Genomic DNA, 19,510 nt, shown 5'->3' with positions numbered 1-19,510 from the left:
GATAAAATGTAAATATTTGTAACTTGTATGCTATTAAAATAACGAGTATGATGACGTGAGAGGGTGGTGGTAAAGGAAAAAATTTGGTTTTCTAATAATATTATAAATTACTGTGTCGCACATTCAGAAGCTGTTGTATAATTGACTAACAGTTGAAGTCAATGAAAAAAAATATCGTTGGTTGGTTAAAAAGTCAATATAATAAAAGTTCATTCTATTTCATTGCTAGTATTTCACAATTAGGTACTATCATGCAATTTAAATTAAGTATTGGCAATATAAATAGTATAATATAGATATTGCAGCGAATTGAATAAATAAAATCGAAATCAATAATATTCCTTATAATAAAATGAACTTCAAATACATATGTAATTTGACCTTCTTCTTGGTCAAATGTGCAATGTACAGTGTGTATATATAAAGTGAAATAATATCACAATAGTAGAGTCAGTGAATATTTTTTAGCCCAGGCTTGTATAAAGAACCTAACCCAACCTAAACCGGCTCGTGAACAAAAAACCACAACAGAGGAATGTAGGTTTACGGTATATGAACAGAGGGAATAGTAAATGGTAAATACATATTATACGCCGTTTATTTGAGTTTTTAGTACCAGAGATACGAATAGATTACGTTTTTTACTATAATAATGATAGCGAATGCGTTTTTTTAAACAAAATATTAAATATTTTATTATTTTCATTGTTTTTACTTTTACAAAAATATATGGGCTGAGTAAAAAAATCAAATCAAAAAGGTCAATTTCATCTTCTAGAACTTGTCGGCCGAGTGCATCAGAATGGTTTTCAAAGATTACGGAAATAGATAAGTTTAATTGTATACTACAGAGTGTATATATATATTATATTATTTGTTACTATGTTTAGGTATTCGAGTTAGTTTAAAAATAAAATCGAATCTAATATTTCTTTTTTTATATTTTATACCCGAAATACTTTCCTGATATAATATAACGACCGGAACATAATAAATGTACTTTTTTTTTTATTGAAGTACAATAAAGTTTAGTATACCATCTGCAGTGAAAGCAAGAAGTACAATAAGCGAATAAGATTACTGAATTTACTGGTAAAATAAATAATACTCCTATTACAGGTTATAATAAGATGAATGAGTATTTTTATGTAATATACTATAATATTTTTCGTTGTAACGGGAACTTACTGTATAGCATTGAAGAGTGAATACCCATTTCTCTTCCCAGATTTGCTTAAAGAGATAGTTATAATTACTAATCAGCCCATGCTAGAAACTTTTAATTTACGATTGTATTATGTTACCTGAGTAATAGTTAATAGATTAATAGAGTAATAGATTATTATTATTAAGCTATTCAATGTAAACATAAAATTGTACAGTACGTAGAAAAGTTAAAACTGAGTACCTACTTATAATGTAGGTATTTACTGTCTAAGCGTTTACTTATAAATTATAACAATTTTTCGTAAGCACTTGTTTAAAAAGTTTAGCTTAAAAACAGAAACTATAATATTATAAAATATTTGATATTTATCTGGTGACAAAATAGTAGTGAAGTAGGTATTATAATTTATATTTATATACAATTTATTTTTTATATTATCAATCGACTTTTTAGGTTCTTAGAATAATAATATATGGATATTGGAAATGGATATCTAATAAAATGGAAATAAGAATGATCATATGATTATAATATTATACAGATTGCGTGCAATGAAAACAAAATAAACGCCATAAATAGATACCAGACATATTTATGTTTAAGTCTGGCGAAGTTGAACAATTTAGTTAAACGGTTTTGCGTGACATTTGATTACACGTTTATACTAAACGCATGACTGATGATTGAATTTGAAAAAAACTGTTGGTGTAGTTAATCTCCATCATAATAAAACGTGATCTATATATTATTACTGCTATATTACTGTATTATTCTTTCGTATGTTTGGTAGTAGGTATAAACTATAAATATCACGTAATTACATCTCTTATAAATGTATAAATGTACGATAAATACATTAGAATTTTGACAATTTGGTATAGCCGATGATTAAAATATACAGAGTTGGCACTTGGCACCCTACAACAACTTTTGGGAGCAATAATAATATTTTTTTATTTTAAATATTTTCTTTTGTCATGGTTATTGCAACAGTGATGTTGGAATAATTATCCTGCTTATGCGTACTTACTACAAGTTTTTTTTTTAACCAGGAAAAGAGTTAATGTTGTATTACCAAAATTGGGAAATGTAATTTACACTTGAAAAATTAGGTATAGTATTAAAAAAAAAGTAAAAACATATTATTGTTAATAGTTGTGTTGAATTCTATTGGTGCTGGAATTGTGGAATTGCTTACAGCAAAATGCTAAGTTTGAAAGCCTGTATTTACCGAAAGTGGTATTTCTAGTGCTGAAAAAGACCGTAACAACAACCGCCTAATTACGTCCATCGGATCAAAGGATTAAATTTCGGAAGCTCACAGGTAAACAATCCATTACATTGGTATATCTGTAATTCGTAAACCATAATTATAAACAGAGAATGTACCGTTTAAAACAGTTTATACAATCGTCAATACAAGGAAGCATATCTCCGAGTGAACATAGATTATTCTTGAAAGTTCTACTATAATAATTCATTTTGCTATCCAAGGCGTGAAACTCATAATTGAATTAATACAATTATTGAAGTTTAGCATGAATAAGAAAATCTACAAACAGTATCAAGAATTAATTTACTATTAGATTTTTTTTTTTTAGTAAAATATAAATAACAATATGCCTAGGCATTTCTTAAAATTTAAAAGTTTTAAGTGCAATATTTTTTAAAAATAAATATTTTTTTTTTCATATTATATTAATCACAATTGCTTTAGCTCTTGATGAAACCAGAAATATTCATTATACAATTAATAATTAAATAGAGGCAAACACTTAATAATAAGACAATAGCTTTACATACTTCAATCGTTCCACTTATAATTAAATAAAAAAAATAGCATGAAAGAAATACTTGCTGTTTTCAATTTACAAAACCTGGAACTTTATTTAATGAAAATGCTTTATTTTACAATTTATAGTAACAAAATGCAAAATGTAAAGAAAAAATTAAGATTTTTTATAAAAATAAAATACAGTAGGTACATATTTTGAATGTAATTTAATACATTGCCCTTTCATTAATTCAATCAATTTTAATTTAAAAAGAAGTATAGGTTTATATATTAATTAAATTGGACAACAATGCATAGAAACGAGGGAAGGGAAATACTTGAAACATTTTTATCTTAAGATTTTAGTCATAATCGTAACACTTCTTAACACTCGTCAGTCATCGCACTTACAACAGTTTAAGTTTACTATCATTATATTATTATTTATTAGCAATATGTAGATACCTGCACTGCAGCGTACATGCATTATACATTATCTCAAGAAAAGGTATCAATCATTGCGATCATAACAACTAACGAGCCGAAGCAAAAACATTTAAGTCAAATGAATAAATAAATATACTAATAATAATCACTGTACATAATAATATGTTAATATAGCGATGTGACTAATTAATTTGAATAGTGCTATAGCGCATAGGTATAGTACTATAGTGCTTTCTATAAGATTTTAACATCTTGTAAATATTTATTGTAGGAATTAATATACACTGCTTTTATACAATTGTCAGTGACGTATTCAGAATTTTTGCAAAGCTCATTGTATAAGTGTTATATTATAATAAACGAGGAAAAACATATACAAACATTTATTTGCTACAAATTTCAATAAAGCATTCGCACTGATTTTGTAATAAACAATTAATAAACGTCTGTGCACATGTATTCGGTCACTAAAATAAATTATTACGTCCATGGGGTGTGTCGAGATATTCATATTTCGTTGCGAGCCGGACTTAGGTATATATGTTGTGTTGTACGGTACGACAGATTGTATCGAATAATTGTTGTCGGGTAGACTAAACCTATAGATTCTGTGGCACTGCATAGAAAATATGAAATACGCGTACTTCGGTCGAGCGTCGTAAATGTGGCGCTTGGGAGTTTCTACTTTCTAGTTCCGGGAACGTTTGAGACGGCTGAAATGGCTAATGACGCGATTCGGTAATTGAACGTGGGTTTTCAAAGGGTGCTGTGCCAGAGTGCTACATCAGTTATAATAAAAGTAAAATATAACACTATCGTAGTAATAATATAATATATAATCATTATTTACTCGCTGTTACTGCTAATATTGATTTCGATTTATTAACAGCCGCGGCTTATTAGACGTGTTCGAAATCGCGATTTCACAGTTTCACGATCTCATCGACCCTGCAAACTGTCTTACTTGTCCATGACGACGACTATATTAATAATTTATTGTTATTCGCACACTAGTGGAACGGAATCGAAATTTTTCAATCGCAACCGCAGTGATACTATATAAACCGCGACGATATTGTTATCGGAATAATTATTCGGAATTACGGGTTTGAAAAATGTTACGTGAATTAAATTAGAACTTAAGTTAAACATTTATATAGGGCGTTTTAGTTTTCAGTTGGTTATTGTTATATCGCGTTGATTGTATATAACTACTTCAGAGTGTTGTCATTTGCAGCAGTTTGTGCTGTAGCGTTTCAACAATTTTAACTTTAGTGTAAAATGAAAACGAGTAAATAATATTTTTATGATAATTTAGTATAGTCAAATATATTTTTACATTTTTCAATGAGTGGACCACGGTAAAAAAAAAAAGCTATAGATTATATAATAGAGTGCATTTAAAATTTATGCTTGAACGCTATTCGGAGTCCGATCGGTTTCAAAATTACTATTCGGACTCTTATTTAAAAGAATAACTAATAAGTATATATTTCTTCGGCGGTTTCTGTTCAGTGAGTTCGATTCCGACACAAGCTAGTGTATGGAAACCTTAAACGAGGTATTATACGGTCAAATGTATTTAGTGTTTACGCCTGCAGTTGAAACTCCATAATATCGTAGATATTGTTTTATTACGACATTATAAAAAAATGTGTGTTAAACGAAAAATTGCCCGAAGGTGAGGGTTCTACTAACGCTACTTAACCTGACCTATCAAATTAGTCGACGAACCCGGCTGTAACTTTAAGGCTAACCAACTATATAGTTACCAATTAAGACGCATACTCATAAATATTTGCTAATATTTTGAAGAAAGTAAGATTGAAAATAGTTCTAATATTTAAATAAAAAAAATTCAATTTATAAATACATGTTTTATAGGAAGTTAAATCAAAGGTTTTATCAAGTTGCTTTTACAAAAATTTTAAAACAGAACATAAGCTGATGGATAAATTCTTTGTTACAGGTTGAAGTTCAAATTTCATTGAAATTGGATAATAAACGTAAATTAACAATTTAATATTTATCACCTATAGCAGTTTTAGTTATTTTGTCCAAAAATATTAATCGTAAATGCTAGAAACATTATGACATTATTATCTATGAACGGCGAATTTTCAAAATATTTTAAGTAATTTTAACCTATTTACATTTTAGACCATTATACGGTTTATCAGTGTTAACTTATGAGTTTAAAATTAATAATATATTATAATATGATATAATACTGACATTACTAACTGCCTAATTACTATAGGTAATTATAAGATATAAATGTGGGTACTTGGAAATTTTGTTAAAAATTCGTTCGAGTTCAACCTACCATAAAATTAATAATTGAAAAATAAATATCTTATAATAATATAAATATAATATGTGAAATATCTTCAAAAAAAAAAAAGACTAATATACGTATCGTCTACACTCGTAATCATTTTTTGTAGTTATCTGGCATATTATTATTATTTACCGTGAAAATCAAATTTAACGTTCAATAGCCGAGTCAAAATCAAAAAGTTACCTCACCAAAAAAATATAACAACCAAATTTACCCTCACCCATCTTAAACGACCCGTTGTGCATAAAAGCGTCATAAAAACCTTTTCAGCACGTCACTGAGCATTCATATATTTGAATTTTACATTTTTGAGATTAAACAGAGAATTGATGGAAATTAAAACACTGCATAATATATTATTATGAATGTTAGGTATAGACAGTAATATAGTAGGTACAGGTACATCCATTTCCATTATTATAATAGTCTGTACACTATACACAGTATGCACACACATTGTACGATATTTATTTTTAATTGTTAGTAATGAGAAAACGAGAAAAAAGTTTTTACCTATGATGTTCAAAAACAAAGTGTAGGTACAAAGTAATCAAAACTTTTACCATACATTACTTTTTATTATTCTATTTCTGTGAAATATTATTGGAGCGTGCTATGTATACATTTGGACTTGGGAAAGCCTACCTATGTACATGTTAATTAAATTGTCATGTAGTTTGTAGTTTCTTGACCCAAGTAAAATGTACAAAATGTAAACATTATTTATTTGATTTTAATTTTATAGTTAGCAATCTACTTATGTCTAAGGACTATGACTAATGACTGTCTCTGTATATTATTTACCTATGTATATTTAGACATAGTTATGTGACGTACGATATTGTTATTGGACGTGTAATCAGTAATTACTCTTGAAATGTTGAAATATTACTTACAAATTACAACCAGCGTTTATAGCTGTTTATTACTTTAATCTTTTATTACATTTACATACGTATACACTATTCATATTTAATAAAACATCATTATAATACTTTATGATGTCTACGTCAAAATAATAAAAATAAAATAATTATTTAAATGGAAAAATACGCGTCTCAAATACCAGTCGAACATTTTAAAATAGCTAGACGAAATTGAGTTTGGTTTCTATAAAATAGCCACGATGACAATTCACAACAAACACAAAATTATATAGGTAATAATATAATATGTAAATACAGAAACAAACGTTGCGAATTGAATCAAATTACATTTGCTAGTGATTGTGAAAATGCCACTCGTCACAAATATCGACATGTCAATATTGTATAGGTATTACATGAAAAAAACATGAGTTGAATATTTTGAGTAACATCATATCAAATAATATTATAAAATTATGTAAATCCGTCCTAAAATAAAAGAAAAAAAAACTATATTATAAAATGTGCATGCTCACTTGCTGAATATCGGTGAAGATGGCCTACCAATTATATCCGATCGATTCGAAAAATGTGCCAATATTTTGCAAATAAATACAATACAGCAAACAATTCAAAGTTAGTTTCTGAAATAATATACGAATTAATACATTTTTTGTCAAGTTTACTATTTTTGTAGTCAGAAAAAATGGCTTTTAGCTTATAATATTTTATTGACTTATTTAAAAATTCTAAATCCTAATTTCAAAAACATTTTTGTTCAATTGGACAAAATTTAAATTACATATTGTTTTATATTGTTAAATAATAAATATTAGTTACTGGTCAACATATTGCAACTTGAAATATAAATACTTTAAATTTGGTAGAATATTGTATTTATATATTACAAGGTCCGCGAGAAGTTTTTTTTTTTAATATTTACATACCAATTTTTTTAATATTGGATACCTATTATACGGACGGTTTGAAAGATCCGACGTGATGGCAGGTACTCGTATGTCATGCGCGTGCAGAGATTAAATTTTCCGCAAAGTTTAAAATAAATTTATATATTTATATAATATAATATAAGTAATGATGTATTATGCTCTTTAGATGGAATTTACAACAATTTCTGGGTTTCTGTGTTACAACGCAATATAGGGTAGTAATAAAAAAAATTTGGTCGTGGGTTTCTTGTGCACGCGTTTCTTATACGGAATTTTTTTTATCCTGTTTGGGTGTTTCAATAAAGCCGCCTTTATGTCTTGTTGAATTGTATATATCCACTTGTGTGTGATGATGCGCTCGACAATCGTAGGTTTATATGCCCCGAACATTGAACGCGATTCGACCTGTCAACGATATAACTTACAACTATACTCTGCCCACCAATAAAAGTTCTATACATTGCCACCAGCGTTGTTTGTAATCGAAACAAAAAACCAGGAAACAAATTTTTTCAGACCTCTAAAACACTTGACCGTTTGTAGATCAAAGAGAATAAAAAATCTGAAGACAAAAGAAATGGAACTTTGAAATTGAAATATGGAATACAAACGGAGTCATGTAAAGTTACATTAAACTTCAACCAAAACAATTATACAACGATTATATATAAAAAAAAAATGTGTCATAATAACTATACGATAAAAAAAATAATAAGCAAGTGTATTTCATTTTTATTTTAACTACCTATATTATAATATACGGGAGAACACCTGAAGAAAGGTGTACATTGCTTAAATTTTTTAACTGTATATTTTATATATCAGAATGAAGTCGCCCTAGGTGCAACGACAACGATGATGTTGGTAATTTATTTATATTGCATTATAATATAAAAATAATTTATACCACGATGAAATGTACCTACAGTGGGTTTGAATTTTCGATATCATAGTCTATCAATGTGGGTTCGTTAGGAGCTATCGAGTGGGGTACTGAATTTCGATAAAAGTTTTTCAATACCTTCTCAGTTACGGCGTAATGAGTAATATTCCAAACTTTGTGTAGTAAACTAAAACATAACAAGTTTATAATAGACTGGTCCAGAATCAAAACACAAAGAAACTTTTAAATGTTTCCAAACTGTTTTCTTAATTAGCACTACTGAAGGTTTTCGTTAAATATGTTAAATGGAATCATTTTATATTTGTATATTTCCACACCAGAAAGTTGTGCAGACCAGATAAAACCAACAAAACATATATTTTGATTTTAAAATACATATTGATTATTTGTTTGAATAATGTTATGGGCAATATTGTAATGTTATTATGAAGTATGAGGAGGTACTATTGTTATCATATATCGGATAATACATTTAACATAAAGTACTCAATATTTTAAAAAAATATTAACTTTTTTAAAAGTATTTATTTTAAGTCGTTAAAAACAAAATTTTCCTCAGTATAAATACTGTTTAACAATTTTTTTACAATTTTTAATGACAACATGCATCTTAATTCCTTATTCCAATCCAGAATATTTATTTTAAAGTACCTACTTCGATGTCTAATAAAATTGAATTTTTAACGAGTAGCTTTTGAGTTTTAAATATTTAAATTTTAGATGAATAGAGTGGATTGGTATAGTGGTACCATGTGAAATGTTGGTCTACTAATTTGCTCGTAGGTAACCAATAATCTAATTGTCCGAAATTTGATTTTGAAACGAAGTTTTTTATGGCACGATGCGGGCTGGCCGGGAAAAAACGTTCATGACGAAACATTATAATTTATAATATATTAAACAGTTATTTTAGGCAAAACATCCAATTACGACATTACGTGTAATATTGTCGCGACAATGACATCAACGGCGGCGCAGACCAAAAACCCTGAGCGAAATAAGACAGCCGTATATTTGTGCTTGAGGAATCGGCCGGAGGCGCTTAAGACACAGTCTTTGGCGGCATTTCCACTGGATGAAAACCTGAGAGTATCTGCGGACCACACCATGGTGATCCTGATACTCTCACGGTTTTCGTCCTAGCACGCCGAGAAGTCACGCTCCGCCGGACCCTGAAACCTAGGAACGGTTTCCGCGATGCTGACGTCCTAGCTCAAATATATAGCTCCATAACTCATCAGTCGTGTATCCGGAAGTCTCCACCGCCACCCGATGATCTCAAGTGTCGAATCCGCGCGCGAGCTCGTGACGCCGACAGCGCCGTCTCGTCTTTCCGCGGAGTTGACCTGCAAAGAACGTATAGAGGGCGACTTACCGCCCGGACACAATATGCTCTTTCATGTACCACTTTCCCGTTTTGCCACCGTCTCGTCTGGCGTTCATCGGCCGAGGTGCGGGGACGGGATTCTGCTGGCTGTTATTTTCATTGGTGGCCACAGCAACAGAACAGGCGTCCGGCCTGTTTTATTCCTACCCACGCCTGTCTGCCGCTCGAACACCGGAACAATAGACACTGTACAGTCCAGACATCCGGTTTCCTCGCTCTTATCCGACCTTCTGTCGTCGGTCACGGCCGGACACATCCCGGTGCAGTCCGCCTGTTTGTCTTTGGTCTTCACATGGTCGCCGAGGTCCAGAAGTGCAGCCCGTCCACGCTGCGGTTCTGACTGTCCGCAGGGCTGCCTCCCGAAATCTCCTCGGCTTTACCGATGACGGCCGCGCTGACCATCGACACAACGTAGTTACCCAAATCAGCTCCATCGAACTCCTTCTCTCCGTCGTTTATGACTTTGGGTTCGTATTCTGTAGAGTAAAGGAGTTCAATTTTGGCCACAAGAGCTGCTATTACGTCCATCACGGAAACGTTGAAATAGTCCCTGAGGATCTCGTCATTGTACTCTCGTTGCATGATGGTGTGGGAAACTGTACGTGCTTGCTACTAGGAAATGCAAAATGTTATGAACGCAAAATTTATGAATCGTCTTAGGCTGTCGTCAAAAAATACAAATATTTCCCAGACGACGGAGGTGCCGAGTTGTTATCGGTCGGCGTTAAGATTTTGGGCCCTTTTAATTTTTTCAAATATATTATAATATTTTAACGAGGATTTGTATTTCGATTTGTATTTGGTATTATGTATATTATATGTTCTATATATATATTATATACAGTAGATTTGTATTTGTTTGCGGAGCCATGAGTGTCAATCATTGATTTTGCAACTGTGTGTGTTTTTGCTCATGATGTGTACTCGTTTTATATAATATGATGATTCGATCTCAAACTTTAACGGTTATTTCTGATAGCAAATTTAATTTGGTTGGTTCATTAATATTGAAAATGTTATGTCTTTGCTCTATTTTTTCAAACATTATATATTATTGCCAAATATTATTTATCTATATAATATCTTCAGCTAGAACTTAGAATATAGTTCAATTATTTCGTGTGATATTAAATATTTCATCATTCATATTTGATAGTCCTATCACCAGAGGAAATGGTTTTTAGGTTTCCCAATTATTTTGATATATTTTTTTTAAATATCAAAATACTCCGAATATTATTCTGTTTGGGAACATACAATTAAAAATGTATATTGTTATTCAACAGAGTAAAAAACTTAAAAAAATTATGGCTATAAAAATAGTAAAAATTTAATATTTTTCTAAAAATGTTGTTTAGTGAGGACTTAAAATAATGTTAAAGAAATATTTTCAAAATCTTTAGGATTTGCTGAAATAATGAATGTTTTAAGATAAATGGATCACTCCGTATATACGCATTATACATATTATACTACAATTTCCTTTGATGGCATTTTGAAATAAAAATATAATTCTAAGTACAAACTATATCAATAAGGTTAAACAATTCGATTGTAAAACAATTTTAGTTCCGAAAATTCTACGCCACCTAATTAATGCATACCCATAATATGTAATACCTAATATCGTTTTCGTGATTAACCGCGTTGCCGCGTTGGTGCCAGGATAAAATAATTCAATGTTCTCATTCCATATTTCCATAGCATTATTATTTTATTGTACATATTACGCATATTGTTGTCTCTGGTATAAGATAAATAAATTCTTAAGCATTAAAGAAATAAAAGAATTATTTGGATGCTATGAGTCAATTAAAAAACATATAAAAATGATATTGGTCAAACACAATTTTAAAAGAGAAAGATTAAGACTGTGATAGTGTAGTATATTATTATTATGCATTAAAGATTAAAATTACATAAGTTTATAATAGTACAAAGATTTAAAGAAAAGGAATTAATAAACTATGAATAGAGACAAATTGATATATATAGAAATGCAAACTATAGAATTGCCAAGTATTAATAATTTAAACAGAGCTAAATAACATATTTTAGAATATTTTTTATAAATTTCCTTGTCGAAAATGAGATCATATTTTATCAAAATAAAACCGTATGACGCGGGATTGTTTGTTGTACGCTGTTTTTATTTCTATTAAATTGTACGCTGTACATGACGTTTAAGTTGAATTTTAAACGAATTATTATATTTTGACCGTTCAAAGGATAAAATTAACTTCAAAAAGAAGTGGTTGGACATTTGTGCGACAATCCTTAAACTACTACCGGATTAAATACCATAGGGATTATTTGAAAATGTTATATTTTAAAAGTAATATAGTATAGGTTATAACTTATAACGTTGTATTTCACTACACAAGTGTTGGATTCCTTAAAAAAAAAATGTTAGTTATACGCCAGCTTGTTAACAACAACTATAACGATACACGACAATAAGAGGTGGCTCAGAATTTATTGTGCTATCGCAAATGTATTATTACTATTATTATAATTCTCTGATTCATTCTGCCGATCATCAGTACAAATTGAATACAGAGAATTTATACTTATATTAGAAATAGAATTGTAAGACATGAATGACAGAACACGGATATCTGTTTCAGTTATAAAAAAACCCCGTGAGGAGGGGGGGAGAGGGTACCAATACAGAGAATCTTTTGTCATTTCCGAGCCCCTTGGCACTTTTAAACTAGCAAACTACTTCCAGTAGGAGATTAGTAAAAATATCAAATATTACAGGTGTATAACTTTTAACTAGATAAAAATAAAAACGTAATCTTTTAAAAGTTAATTGTCTCTCTTAAGAGCACCACTGCTTCCCCGGAGATTTCATAATCCATATTCCATATTTTCTATTAAAAATGACATGATTATCGACGAAAATTCTCGACATAAAAGCACAATGACGTAGGTACACGACGTTTATTTGAAGGATATAATAATACTTTTTATAATAAAATGTCAATATACAAAATCAAACCGTGTAAGGTAGTGATCATATTTTATGCACAAGCTTCGAGTATGCTCATATTATAAAAACAACAAAAGTGTATCTTTGCGCCTTTCACCCCTTCCCAAAGAGCGTTGATGCACTATCATAATATTCTAGAAACACGTGTCGACGTCGCCTACGCATAAATCAGCCGCTGCAGACCACACACAATTCGCTGGCACGTTGCTTCCGGACACTTTGAATGGCACTGTTTTAGATCCTCGTCGAACTGTATGAGTTGTTGTACGCGACTTTATTAATATTACTAGGACAATAAAAAATGACACTGATGATGATAATAATGATAAATTAACGATATGATATTAATATGTTTATCTATTAAGTATTTTAGCAAACAGTCAACAGGAATTATACGCGTCGTCGGTAAAAAAAAAAATGGAATCGTAAAAAACCGTAACGCCGCGGCCGCGCAACGGGTTTCACGGAATGAGATTTTTACGCAGATAGGTCGCGTGCGCGCGTCGTTTTTGCGTGTTGTCTCGGACGCGGGCCAAGCAACCGGCGGCCTGCGACCGCAGTCGTTGTCTGTCGGTCGGTCGGACTGGGTCGGATGAGTGTTCGTATATTTTCAATACTGTTATTTGGTTTTCGTTCGTCAATCGTGTCGAATGCGTTGTGTCGTCAAATGCTATTAATAAAGTATATTATTATAAAAGGTTGAACCATCCACTGGCCGCTGTTTCAGAAAAATTCTGATTTCGTCGGTTTTTTGCTTCTCAAGTGAGTGCACCGATAACCGGATAACGCATGGCGAAAACTAATACGTATACTTAGCACGATCCAATATGGATGACTCGTCTGACGTCACCAAAATTTTCCTAACGGTTTTAAGTTTTGACAAATTATAATTATCGTTGTCTCTATACCGAGTTACCGAGCGTGAGACAACGCGTCGGCGTAGGCCCCAAAAGTGGCTTGACAGGACCTCCTCGCGTTTCGCGTTACTACGGTAGTGGTATTGGTCGGGTGGAGGTGCATGTTCAGAACGGTATATACTTTGAAATATGAGGTTTATTTTAATATTCAAGATACTTAGGGTATTTCTAATGTACGCGTAAAGTTTAAACGCTGTCCGTGGAAACTGCACATTCCGTTTCCAGCCGGTTTCTATAAAACATTATCTTATTCTAACTCACTGCGCTGTCTGAAAATGACCGTTTTGTCGTTTCCACGCGTCACTCGGTGACTATAAAAGCCATAAGTAAAGTATTATTTCCTACCTAGTACCTACACGCTCGTCTGGACCAGTTTTTTTTCTATAATACGATAGTGTTTTTCTAATATACGATCCTCGTAAAAAAGAAAAGAAAAATGTAATACCAGGTCATCACAGTGTCTCTGCAGTGGTTGTCGAGAGAGAACTCGAATAACGGGTGCAGGTAAAACGAAGGTACTAATGTATTGGAATATGGACATAATATGGTCCTATACAGATAGTATTCGTTTTGCGAAGAAGCGGTGAGGTGCACGATGCGACTAGCATTTTTTTCCTGGTCTCCTGGAGGGATGGACGGTTTTTTGGGAAAGTCTATTTTTGCCCATTACGAATAACGTGGGAATCCCGCGGGTGCTGCCCCTTTTTCCCACACGGTTACCAAGCACCACCACCGAGCGCGAACGCCGAAACGGATTAGGAGCTAATAACGAACCACGACGCGGAACGGCGGGACACAACAGACCTTTCGCTAATAATAATAACAATAAAAAAACCGCAACAATGTAACCTATAAATAAACTATTTGTGATGAAAAAATAAATATATATCATATACCTAACCTATCATATAGGGTTACCGTATTTAGGTACCTTTGCTGACGTCTAAGCTATATGAGTACCAAAGTTTTCGGATTAGTCCACGTACTGCATTTTAGTGTTTACTATTTCCATTTTTCTCTTTTATTATAGTTACATAATATTATCACCTACTTCATATTTGATAAGCCAGCTGAGTAAAGAATTTTAAAAATATCATCTTATATGTCGCAAGGATGAGGTCAAGCTATTTTTTTGTATCAATTAATAAACCTATACAAATTAAGTATAATAGTACATACCGAAGAGTAATTAGGTATTGAAGACACATTTAAAAAAACAAGTATATTAACACTTCAACATGATTAGTACGCCATGCTATTATTATGTTTTTGTAGGTATTATAATATTATGGTCAGTGGACAATCTCCTTTTGAGTCTTTGACAAGGGTTTCCTGAAAGTTGTTGAGTGTATAATCTGTTAAATGAAAAATTAATCGATTAAGCATAAAATGGTATAAGCTTACGTTAATAGAATATTATGTTGAAATAGGTAATAATAATTTTTAAAAAAGGTGGGTAAGTGGATGTCGCTCTACTGTACAGTAGGTTACAAGTGGGTCACTGTATAATGGATAGTATTAAATTTGAATTAAATGATATAATATCACTGTATAAGAAAAACGATTCTGAGCGGAGACGGTTTGTCAGTCTATTATAGGTATTAGACATACCTATTATAGGTATACTTATCAATAGTATTAAAAAAAAATTGACCTATAATAGATATCAATAATAAATTCCAAATTAATCATATCATAATATCCATTAGGTAACGCGTTATAAATCAACAACAAACCATGGTACTATCATAGATATATAATATAGTATACTTTAGAAGTTTCAAGTACCCACAAATAATATTATACAACAAAATAACTAAAATAGTTATTCCAGGTTTTTAATATGTAATTTCGTCCAAATTTGAACTTCAAATGACTATAAAAATAAACTGTGCTTATGTATTTCTTAGAATTTTTGGTAACGGAATTAAATATTTACGTGAAATCTTGTTTTAAATTTTCAATCCTTAGATATAAAAGTTGAACATTTTATAAATTTTTAACTACAAAATAATTATTCAATTTTAAATTTAATACATTTTGTAAAAATTTCAACTTCAAATGCTTATAAAAAATAATTGTGCCTATGTATTTTTAATATTTTTCAACTGCTATTGTAACAATGTATCAGGAGCCTTGTATTAATTTTTTACACGTTTTGGCCCAATAGATAAAACTTAATTGATATTTATAAAAAATTGAAAACTTACAATGTCCGTAAACAGCTCAAAAAGAGTCAAATTATTTTCAAAATTGTATCGTATATAGAAAATGCTAATATAAACATTCAGTGAAATTTTCAAGTTTCTACAGTCACTTGAATTTCAAGATGAATTTCAAACGCTCATAAAAATTTAATTTGATTTTCTTGTAGACTTTTTTTTTTTTTTTTTTGATAAAGGTAGACAATATTATGAGGAATCTTGTATTACATTTTCAAATCTTAGATTTAAAAAGAAAAATTTTTACGAATTCTTAACACAAAATAATTTGTTAATATTCGTGATTTTACATATTTTGTCAATTTTTGAACTTTAAATGCTAATAAAAAAAAACTGTGACTAAGGATTTTTAATATTTTTCAAATGTCATTGTAACAATATAATAGGAGCTTTGTATTAAATTTTCAAGTATTTTCACTCAACAAATAAAATTTTATTGACATTCATAGAAAAAAAAACTAATTAAATTGGAAACTGAAATTGTCCGTAAACAGCTCAAAACAAATCAAAATATTTTGAAAATTGTATCATGTATAGAAAATGGAAATATAAACAACCAGTGAAAATTGTATGTATCTACAGTCGTTCGTTTTAAAGTTACACCAAAAGCAAAATCAATTTTCTCGAAAACAGATTTTGCGTAAGAATTCCCGTTTTTCCTTAATTTTTCTTTTGTTTTTCACGGCGCTTTTGAAAACTATTGGAAATTTCAAATTTTGACCTTCCAAAGTACCAACTAGATTCACTTTCCTATCAGAAAAGGTACTGTTGAAGAAAATCCAAGCACTTTAACTGTCCTAAAAGGTGATGACAGACACAAAAAAAAAAAAAAATAAAAAAAAAAAACACACATCATTGTAAAATCAATACATTCATCGTTCCACTCAGAATCTAAAAACATGTTGATATTACGCATAATTTGGCATTTTACCGGAATCAATTTGCCGTATTTTTTTTAATGAACAGTTAAGTTATTGGCACACGTTACTATAATAATGTATATTTCTATGAGGATATAAACCAAATAATGTATAAGTAGTACCTATTGATTTTATATGATTTAATTAAAATAAAAAATAACAACTTTTCATAATTTGGTATACAAAAAACAATTGATATAATATTTATATAGGCAAGTTTATATCTTATTGCGTAATAAATATTTATACTTTTGATTAATATTTGTATAAGTATAATATAATATATCGTAATACAATATATTATGAACGATCAATGATTTATTTATAATATTATAGATTAGTCATATTCGGATATTTAATACAAATGTCTGATTCAATATCTTGTGTAATGATGGAACAAGAAAAAGTTGATTTATTAGCAAAATTATACTTCTTCGTCATTGATATAAATATAATATATTATATTATCAAAATAATCTCTTAGCTAATAATACCAACATTTGTCGTTAGTTTTCTTGTGTGTTAGACAATATTGAAATTTATTGGTTCGAACTGATTAATAAATTAATAAATATCAAGTCTCTAATAGAAGTAGATTAAGTATATTATCAGTCTTTTTCCGAAACAATTAAACGAGTATTAATTGTTTGTTACCTATTAGGTATTTGGATTTTTAAGAGCCATTTTAATATTTTATAAACTAAGATTTACTACCTAGCTATACTTAAACATACGTAAAAAGAAAAACTGTTTAAGTTTTAAATTTATTAATTTTTTCTTCGAGTCATTCTGAAAATTGTAATAAGAATACAATGATTTAAATAAACCAATAATATTACACACTGTGGACTGATTAATCTAAAAATATAATCTAGCGTTCTATTTCTGAACGAATATAGAAAAATTGTGTATAGACTATAGAAAGAAACAATATATCAATAATTAACAGGTATTAAACATTGTATGATTTAATGGCAAAACGCGTAAATGTTGTTTCATTAATGTGTACCTAGGTTATATTGCTTTGTTATCTGTACTTACCATCTACAAAATTTTCAGTTTTATTTTTTGATTTCAATGAGATAATAGAATATTAACAAATTATGTAATAGTTATATTATGTTGTTAGGTAATCGTTTATCTGTTATGGCTGTTATGATGGAATTAAATAGGAATGCCAAACAAAAGCAGCTTTTGCTGTCATCACGTTTTCTACCTAGGTGTATCTGATAAAACGATAATTTATTACAGTAGTCAGTAGGTGTGTACTATTATTATAATGATTTTATACTTGATTCTTTACATTAGTCGTTAAAAATTGAGCATTTGCGGGTTTGATCTCATGCCTAATTATTTATTCATAGTTAGGTTTACTTTGATTGAAATAACAATCCATATAATATAATTAAATTTATAATAACATTAAGATTCAGGTGGAATATTAGATCTTGTTTTACAATACGTGATTGTGAATAATATGATGTACTTGTTGTCTCTCTGTAACACCATTATATTATTGATATTATACACTCATATAATTTTACCTATCAATGTCATTTCCTACTAGAACGTATTCAGCTCCACTTGAGCTTCAATGTACAATTCTTTTACAGCATTCACACCATTTATGTTTTTTTTCATAGAACTATTAATCTTCAGTAACATTAAAAAATGTATGTAATCGGCTAGTAAGTGCAACATAATATTATACTGATACCAGTTCTCTTTTATAATAACGGAAAAGGTTTTCTTATACACACTTTTTATTTTCTCAAATTGATGGGAAAATGTGCTTCTAACAAAAATATATAATAATATATATTTTTTTTTATGATTTATTGTATATAGCGTCAATCGGATATTGATTGGCCATGAGTGCAATATGCAACTAAATCTAAGACTAAAGGTTATATTATTATGGATTAATTATGTATTGATTAAAGTGATGTAATATAACAGTTAGTTGTATACTTAATAGTTAATTAATTTTATACTCAAACACTATTATGGCAGGTACGTACTACCTAAGCTAGTAAATGATAATTTTTAATATTAATTTATACCTGCTCTATAAATATTATTATATGACAAAGTATTAGGTGATATTACTAAATACTGGTACAAATGTGAAATCTGCTATATTAATCATGGAATTACTTTATAGTGTATTTAGAATGCTGAAAAGGTAAATATTTTTAGGGTAAATATAAATATGTGAACTCTTGCAGGTAGTATATGTATACACCAGACCAAGCCTGGGCAAGTTAATGATAATTGTTAACTGAGTTAAGTTAAGTTAATGTAAAACATTTTAACTCAGTTAATAGTTAAAAGTTAACCTAATTTTTTTTTTAACTCAGTTAAGTTAAAAGTTATATGAACATTTTCAATTAACTTATTAACTAATAAAAATCATAAATATTATTGAACACAGGAAATAGCCAATAGCTTTTCTGTACATGGGTACTGAATTAATAGAATTATGAAGTAGGTACGAAAATAATACAAAATTGAAAATGCCAAAACAAATACAACCTTTTGATTTATTAATACACTATTACAGATAAGTACTATACATTTTTTTAAATTATTAATAAAAATAAACATGGTATTAAGATG

The 19,510-nt window shown here is 29.7% G+C and overlaps 1 protein-coding gene across 4 annotated transcripts in view; it reads left to right on the top strand.

The window, feature by feature from the left end:
* Positions 1 to 2,270: 2,270 nt before the first annotated feature.
* Positions 2,271 to 19,510, top strand: part of LOC100160451 (adenylate cyclase type 5) — a 151,317-nt gene continuing 134,077 nt past the window's right edge. For 2 of the 4 annotated variants that reach the window (XM_029487590.1, XM_029487592.1), the window contains exon 1: positions 13,386 to 13,594. The gene's annotated coding sequence lies outside the window, so the exon portion shown is untranslated. Of the gene's footprint in view, positions 2,493 to 13,385; positions 13,595 to 19,510 lie in introns of those variants that run through there. The other 2 variants (XM_029487591.1, XM_029487593.1) reach the window with 2 other exon arrangements.

The sequence above is a fragment of the Acyrthosiphon pisum genome, chromosome A1 (genome assembly GCF_005508785.2).
Source record: "Acyrthosiphon pisum isolate AL4f chromosome A1, pea_aphid_22Mar2018_4r6ur, whole genome shotgun sequence".
Lineage (NCBI taxonomy): Eukaryota > Metazoa > Arthropoda > Insecta > Hemiptera > Aphididae > Acyrthosiphon > Acyrthosiphon pisum.
The sequence above is the reverse complement of the archived record's forward strand: the minus strand, read 5'-3'. Positions and strand labels throughout refer to the sequence as shown.